The sequence below is a fragment of the Solanum tuberosum genome, unplaced genomic scaffold, assembly GCF_000226075.1.
Source record: "Solanum tuberosum cultivar DM 1-3 516 R44 unplaced genomic scaffold, SolTub_3.0 scf00159, whole genome shotgun sequence".
In the NCBI taxonomy this organism is placed as follows: Eukaryota; Viridiplantae; Streptophyta; class Magnoliopsida; order Solanales; family Solanaceae; genus Solanum; species Solanum tuberosum.
Window position 1 is genome coordinate 228,777 of NW_006239089.1, and position 7,631 is coordinate 236,407.

At 31.8% G+C, this 7,631-nt stretch overlaps 1 pseudogene; it reads right to left on the bottom strand.

Annotated features, from left to right (window-relative positions):
* Nucleotides 1-4,025: 4,025 nt before the first annotated feature.
* LOC102581108 (putative transporter arsB) lies at nucleotides 4,026-6,276 on the bottom strand (annotated as a pseudogene).
* Nucleotides 6,277-7,631: the final 1,355 nt, after the last annotated feature.

Here is a 7,631-nt window from a genome sequence, read left to right on the forward strand (position 1 = left end):
TTGATTGTTTGATTTGTGTGAATTGTGATATAATAGGTGTATACAAATTGTATGAATTCTGTTTCAACACTTGTTATGTGAATTTGGATGAAACCTGTATGAATTCTGATTAATAATCTTATGACCATTGACTTCGATGTTTTTATTGATAGATTTGTATGAATTGTGGTATATATATATATATAGTGGTATGAATTATTTGATTAGATGAATTATGAATGTTTATATGAAACTTTTAAATGAATCATGTGTTGTATAATCGCTATATAGTGTTGAAATGAAACTTGAATAAGATTTGTGTAAAGTTTGTTTTAGTTTTGTATAAACAATGTTATTTTATAGGAAAGGAAGGTACACACACATTGGTCTTCATGTACAAACATGAATGTGTTCAGTGATCTTGTTACTTTCTTCGGCCAAGACAGGTTCCAAAAATTCTTGGAACAAACACCATTGGGTGTATTCTACGAGATAAGCAACTTAAAGATTCAATGTCAATTATTGCGACATTTATTTCTTCTTGAAGCGTTTATTGTTAAAATAAACAAACAGAACTACGATTTGGATTAAAGGAATTCGCAGCAGTTACCGGTCTTAGATGTGGACTACTTTCAGAATTTGTGTCAGATTCGTCTATTCCAAATAGACTTATCACAAAATATTTTGGTGCAATGACCAAAGTCCCCAAATTACTTTTCTTGAATAAGTTTAAAGAGCGAAACTCTTTTGAGGATGAAGACCGCATTAAGATCGGTGTTTTGTACTTTATTAGTACATTTTTGACTGCTTCTGAGGTCTCAAAAACTTCAATTCCCAAATTCTATTTTGATTTGGTTGAGTCCGGTCAATATATGAGCTACCCATGGGGTAATGAATGTTTTAGATTGACACTCAAAGCTTGCAGCCATAGGTTGAAAAGGAATCCTACATCATTCAAATTTAGCCAATTCCACCTAGCGTTGCAGATATGGTTTTATGAGTGTTGTCATCCGTTTGACAACAAAATTGCTATCCGTGTTGCAATGGTCACACCGCGTATTCTCAATTGGAAGACATCGAATGAGATTATTTTCTTCGATGACTTAAAGCAATTAGAAATATGTTAAATAATATTAACTTTTCATTCCAAAGACACTACAAATTTCATCCTTTAAAATCATTATAATAACAACACACTCGTCTTTATTTTTTTATACAGATATAATCCAGACAGTACATTACAAACAATTTTCATACTTAGATATAATCCAAACAGTACATTACAAACAATTTTCATACTCATTTAATACACATTTCATACAAAATTCATCATTCATTCAAACTATATACATTTCTCGTACCCAATAATTAATTACTGTCACCCAACTTTATACAGAAATAACAAAATTTAAACTCAACAATTTCACATTTAATACCAACTTAAAACACTTGTCATACACTTCGTTAAAATTCCAAAAAAAAACGTTTTTACATATTTCTTAACACACTTTCATACAGAATTCATTCGACTTATTCTATCAAATTCATTATCGACTTAAATCACTTTTCATGAAATTTGTCAACATTATAATTAACTTTTTTTACAGAATAATTAACACACTTTTATACAAATTTCATTTAATTTATTCTATCAAATTCATTCAAAAATCTACATTAAATTTATAATTTCATAAAACAACAACAGTATACAAAATAAACAAATAAACAAAAAATACACTATATATTATACATTTCACAACAGTTAACAAAAAATGATAGCAACATGTAACAAAAAATGATTCCACCTTCAATTACTCGACAATTTGATCTTTTTTATTTCATTTCACTATTATTCAAAAACAAACGCTAAACAATAATATAAACGTACCCGAAGGATCCCATCTTCCACCATGTTTGATTAAAATTGATACGTAGTTGTCCATCAAAACAAAATCAAGAATTTTCAAAGATAAAAAAAACTATCAATTACTCGAATGTGGGATTTTTTTTTGCAGAAAATTGAAGAGAGAGAATCGTTGAAAAAAATATCTGATTTTTATATTTGATTTTAATTGATTTGAGTGAATTAAGGATACTAAATAATCTTAGTTAGTTTAAATCCCTTATTTCGTGCTAATTATTTATTATCTACAATAAATTCAAATTAAATTAACACCACAATTTCAGTTTTTTACATGTTTCCATTAAAAATGTTTTTTTTATATCTTTATTTTTTTTTTTAAACATTTTTTAATTATTAAAAACAGTTTTTTTTAAAAAATAATTTGTTAGAACCTGAAATTTTTAGTGTTATAACTTGAAAGTCTAAATCTACTGCTATAGCTTGAAAATATTACTATAATATATGTCATATATGAAATTTACACCCAAAACAATGAAGAACCCGACCCTCAACCTTGCAAATCCTGACCCATGATTCAACCTGGAACACGTCCCCGACCTAAGAATCATCCCCAATGCTAACCCAAGATCGAGATCCAGAACCTACCCCAACCATCTAACTCAAACCCAGGACCCGACTCCAACCCTGAGATCCAACCTTGAGATTTGGAGACTTTTAACTTGACCTTGAGACCCAACCCTGAGTTCCTAACCCCAAACCTCCAGATTGAACTTGACCTAGACTCATACATTGAGATCTGACCTTGACCTCGACCCTAAGAACCAAACCTGATCACTGACCTCGTGACTCGACCTAACCCTAATACCCAACCCCGAGACTAGACTCCTAGACCCAATCCTGACCTGACCTCGAAACATGACTTCGATACCGACCCTGATCTCGAGACCCGCCCCCGACGTGCTGACGTATTTCGTTTATCTCAAAATTTTGGTATATAATCATCGTAGCTGCCAAACTTTTTGTTGGAATATTTTCTCGTGGAGAACAAAAAATGTATAGAGTTCCATCCTAGTAAAATACTACCATTAAACAATTTTTTTTGTAAAGGCCCGGCCTGTTAACGATATTGTCCGCTCTAGGCCTAAGCCCGCACGACTTTAGAACGCGTATGTTTTTCTGATGTGGAATTTCTTAGGGAAAATTACATAAATGGGCCATAAAATTCAAAACAATTACAAGTTCATACTCAAATCCAAAAGTAATTCCTGAAATACTCATTCTCTCATAAATAATTACAGTTCATACCTTTTTTTATCAAGGGTGATAATTTTCGCTTAACTGATATCATATACTGTATTGGTATCATTAAGGTTGATAATTTCGCTTAACTGATACTAAATCAGTATATATATACTGTATTGATATCATTAAGGTTTCTTGTTCAGAAATTAATTATTAGTCAATGATACTATAAGAGTATATATGTATATTGTTGTGGTATCATTAAGGTTTTTGTTCAGAAATTACTCATTAGTCAATGATACTATAAGAGTATATATATTATGGTATCACTAAGGTTTCTTGTTCAAAAATTACTCATTAGTCAATGACACTATATTAGTATATATATACTCTTATAGTATCATTGACTAATAAGTACTTTCTTAACAAGAAACCTTAATGATACCAATACAGTATATATATACTGATTTAGTATCAATTCAGCGAAATTATCAACCTTAATGATACCAATACAATATATGATACTGATTTAGTATCAGTTAAGCGAAATTTTTCACCCTTAATGATACCAATACAGTATGTGATACTGATTTAGTATCAGTTAAGCGAAATTAGTAAGGAAGTATATAGTGTAATTATTTAGTGGGGTATGAATGTAAAGGGTTATATGTTTGTAATTATTTTGCTTTTATGGGGTATTGGCTTATTTTCCCCTTTCTTATCTTAAGAACTAAGAAAGGGTGTCACAGTTATAATGAAAATTATACCAAGTGCCGATAAGACTTTGATACCTTTTGTAACGTCCCAACCCGCTAGTGATAAAGTTTGATTTGGGCCTAGTCCTGCATGACTTTAAAACACGTTACTAGTTAGTAAGACCTGCTTAATTATATACCCAACATCTCTTCTGTGTTTTGCCAGGTAAGACTTCTTATCTTAAGTTACAGTGTCACAATTATAATGGAAATTATACCAAGTTATTGAGTTCTAGCTGCACTTGTTTACAACATGTTGTTGGGAGAACAGAATACACAAGGTAAACTAACTCCTATCGACAATCATTGTGAAGCTATTAATACAAACTTAATTTCAATCTCCTATGAGTGTCAAACCAATAGCTATAACAATTATAGTAGAGGGAACTCCAAATTTGAGATGAGTCCAGAATGAGAGATTGTACCCCGAAGGTTGAGCGCGACGAGCTTGTTCACATACTATCAAGTTTGCTGCTGACCCTAATAGTGAAAGGTTGCCAGCCACAGTACTAACCCAGGCTAAGATGAGCCATGCTTTCTTCTCACTTGCTGCAGATATAGCAGCAGCTGATGCACCTACCCGAACTCCCAGCAATAGAACTATCATCAAATTAACAAATTTGTATTAGTTAAATCAAATAAACTCTTATACATTTTATGTATGCTTAGTTTAAGATCATAAGATTCAAAAGTCTTTCTTTACTTTCTTAAACTTTGTGTCAAGTCAAAACCAGACAAATAAATCAAAACGGAGAGAGTAGGAAGTATTAGTTGAGAGTGACAAACCAGTAGGCACATTAGAAGCCAAATTTGAGAGGACAAGTATGACAACAGCAAGAACTGCTACACCACCAGCATGATCTATCTTGGCATATGGTTCCATAAAATCCCAGAAAGCACTTGGAATTCCTGTTCTGTTAAATCCATCTACTGTGATAAACATACCACAGAAGAATATCAACAGCGAATACGATACCTGTCAAGTTGAGACACCACAATGAACAAATTAAACTTTTTTCTCACTAAACTAATATAACGTAGCTGGATGACCTGATAGTGTAAAAATTCTTTTCACATAGTCACTTCGTAGAAAAACACTATATAAATAGGTGAAAATTGTGTTGAACTTGACATGACAAGATGAAGAAATGTAAACACAAGGCTAAAGTACCTTTTCTAAGCATTCTCTAGCATCTTTGAAATCAAGAACCACAAGAGCAAGTGCTGCTGTGATAGCAGTCCATGACATATTCAAACCCATCAATAAAGATATTAACATCCCAATTGTAACAAGATAAACACATATTTTCCATAACAATCTTCTCCATTTTTCGGAAAACTTCTACTTTTCCTCACAAGATGTGAAGTTTTGATCTTCACATTCATCGACAGTCTTCAAAGACACATTCTTGTCCCTCATTTGTAGTGATCCATGATCATTTGCTGCTTCTCTTGAGGCATTAAAATTCCTAGAAGAATCAATCACCCCGTTCGGATCCTTCATGATTTCATTTCCACTAAACTGATCTTGAGAATGTAACGAATTAACAACATGTGACATCGTTGCTGGTGCAAAACGATGAGAGACTACCTCTTCATCCAAAACTAATTCAACTTCAGCATTTTCGACATCCTTCTGAACAGACAACACATTCCAATACATGCAAAGCAACAATACAGCATTAACAATAACTCCAACAAACATTGCAGGAAATATACCAAATAAAAACCTCCCGAACGTGATCTTGCTCAATATTGCTATAACTAAGTTCTGAGGATTCCCAATAGGAGTTGCTGAAGATCCAATATTTGCACTAGACGCGAGAGCTAAAAGGAACGGATGAGGTGGGAGATTTTGTTGCCTAGCAATTTTCAGCACAAATTCAGTTAACACAACACAACTAGTATCATTTGTGAAAAAAGCACTTGAAATTGCAGAAACCAAACAGATTCTACAGAGTAAATCCTTAGCTCCCCTGCTTTTCCAAGCCAATAATTTTCCTAAGTACTTAAACATATCTGCTCTTTCTAAATAAATACTCACAACCATTGTTCCAAAGAGAAGTCCTAAAATTGGAAGATCAATAGCAGCATATGCTTCATCTGGTGTCAATACTCGAAATATTACGATTAGATTAGCACCAAGTAATGATCCTGCAGTCCTTCCAATAGGCATAAATGGGACAGCAGGAAAAACTGCCAATATCCAAAAAATTGCAAAAGCAATTGAACCAAGAATCACTCTCTCCGTCGATGCCATAGCCATAATCCTTCTTCAAGTTTTTTGTATGTTCACATTAGTAAACTGAAATGTAAAAAGAGGCTAACAAACCTTAGATTTTTTGGTGCAAGGTGATGAGAAAATGACTAAGGAGGATAGACCTTACCTATGATATGTGAAAGTATCGACCTTATTTCATAGAGTTATTCGTTCTGAAAGCTACGTGTTATAGAAATTATAGGTAAGTAGCTATCTAGCAAGTAATCTCTAATTTAAAGACTTTTCAGCACGTAAGTACATCTATTCACTAGGGACCTTGCTGGTTTGAATATTTGAGTATTTTAGACAGCAACTTCTTGAAAAGGAAACTAAATAGGACAAATTGAAATACTCATTATACAAACACACTTTTCCTTTGACTTCTCTACCTTAGATCGCACTTATAAAATTACATTGCTATGTCGTTATTATATACTTTTTCTTGACTCGCCACTTATTTGCCTGATTTGTATTTAATTTAACTCTTTCAACACTTATATAGTATTAATACGTACAATATACACTTCTAAAGAGTCGAACATGTTCATGGCACTTTGTCCAAGAATTCTGGTATTTGTTGAATAATTTTTTTCTACTATACTTTTTGGTTTAGTCTACTTTTTTCTTGTCTTGTTTGCTTTTAGGTTCAGAATCGTCAAAATTATTTATAATTAACTAACATTGTCGTCTAGTGAAGCACTTATATGTTCTACGTTATGTTTCAACTTGACATAAATTGATTAAATTAGCTATAAACTTTTATAGTATAGCAATAACAATTTAAGAACCTTTATCAGATAATATTTACATTTCCAACTTGGTATATAACATAGTAGTAAATTTAATTCGAAAGTTGAAAATATAATTTTAAAATTTAATATTACTAATTAAAAAACAACACGCACAGAGGTAAAATATACAAGTACGGTATAAATTAATGATCCACTTATAGATCAAACGTGTGTGCGTACACACTCACACATACATAACTTAATTAGCTAGGATGTATTTATTTTATGACACTAGTTAACTTTACTTGTTTAATTTACTATTAAAGATGATTTTTCTGCTGGCCACAAAGATCTGCATTAAGAAGATATTTTGTATAACATTTTTTTTCTTTTTCTTTTATTATGTTTTAGAAATTAAGTAAAATTTTCAAAATCTTTCGTAAGCACGGACTTAAATCTGCCAGGAGAAGAAACTCTCATTTTAAAAAATAGGGGAAAAAATATATCATTTCAGACAAAGAAAGTTTCTCTACGTCTATGATCTTCATTTGCTAAAAAATCTGTGTGAATTATATATATATATATATAGAGGTGAAAATTATTTATACCTCTGAACTTTGGTTTAGAAATCAAACTCCCCACTCAATTTTGAGAAACAATTATGGAAAAATTAAAGAAATCTTACCTTTTAGTTTACTTATTACCATTATCCCCTATAAGTTTTACAAATTTCCAAAATCCCTAATTTTCGCGCATCAGATTAGTGTATCTCGCGCATCAGATAGTGTATCATGTATAAA